Source organism: Perognathus longimembris, chromosome 2 (assembly GCF_023159225.1).
Source record: "Perognathus longimembris pacificus isolate PPM17 chromosome 2, ASM2315922v1, whole genome shotgun sequence".
In the NCBI taxonomy this organism is placed as follows: Eukaryota; Metazoa; Chordata; class Mammalia; order Rodentia; family Heteromyidae; genus Perognathus; species Perognathus longimembris.
The window spans coordinates 122,488,828-122,490,261 of record NC_063162.1 but is presented as its reverse complement, the minus strand read 5'-3'; positions in this window follow the sequence as shown (position 1 = coordinate 122,490,261).

Sequence of the window (1,434 nt, the reverse complement as noted above, 5' to 3'; positions counted from 1 at the left end):
CAGATAATCTTTATTATTTGCAGGATATTCTTTTCATCCCTAATTTAGCAATGCTTCTTTTTTTCACATATACATTTACATATTTCTTAATTCTGGAGTGCATTTTGTATCTATGGATAATATCATGCTTTTTGTTCTTAATTGCTGATGGTTTGAATCATATTAATTGATTTTTCAAACATTAAACCAGCCATGGATGTCTTAAGTAAATCCAAATCAACTTCATATAAGCTTAAAACTCCTGTAATGTGAGAATTTTTTGAAGGCAATAAGATCAGAAATATAGAAACCATTGAACACCCTATCCATCTCTTAAAATATTTCTCTTTCAAGCCACATATCTATTTTTATTAGAATAAACATTATAGTAAATATATTTATATTGTGTGAAAACACATTAATACTTTAATGCACTTTAATATTTATTTTTACCTCAACTTTTAGTTATATCTGTTTAGCAAATATAACTTCTAGGTTTGGGGCTTAGCTAAGAAAAATTAAGATATTAAAATCAGTTTATTAATTCTCATGTCTGTCTTCTACACATGCTCAAATTATGGTATTTCTACAGTTTCAAGAAATTCAACAAATACATGATACATTATAGTAATAATTAAGCTATCAACTGCTTCTCCTCCAAATGTCTTTATTTATCCCTTGGAAGGAAACCATCCATTATTTCTTCAAAGAGATCTCTTAGAGATACTTAGAATTTCTAAGAGATTGGGACAATAGTTTTCCTTTGTGTTAAAATAAGAATTTAAATGATCTAAAATATAAAATAGACATTGTTTCCTAGAGGAAGTTGTAGGCAATAGTTCATGTATGTCTAGTGTGATTACTGTATTCACATTTTGCTCTTGAAGTTATTGGACGGGTGCTTAATTTTCAAGACTCTTGGAATTCATCTTCATTTTCTAGTTTTGACTTTGGTATGGGATATCTATTCTATACATAGGATTTAAAAATAACTGAATATTATCATCAGCCAGTTATATATGTCCATTTAGGCACTGGCTATATCATGATCATCCCCCCACCCCACCCCCTCCATCCCTTCCAACACTCTCCTTTCATACCTTCTCCTCCTCTGCAAATCAATCTCAGCAACTTTATTGTCCCATTTTAACAAATGAATGTAGGTATTTTCATCACATTCATCCTCCTCATTTTCAGTTCATTTTTCTTCTTCCAATTAGTACCTAACCCCCAGTCAGGATATATTTCACCTTCTCAAAATTATTTTTTTTTATTTTTATTTTTTTGGCCAGTCCTGGGCCTTGGACTCAGAGCCTGAGCACTGTCCCTGGCTTCCTTTTTGCTCAAGGCTAGCACTCTGCCACTTGAGCCACAGCGCCACTTCTGGCCGTTTTCTGTATATGTGGTGCTGGGGAATCGAACCCAGGGCCTCATGTATACGAGGCAGGCTCTCTT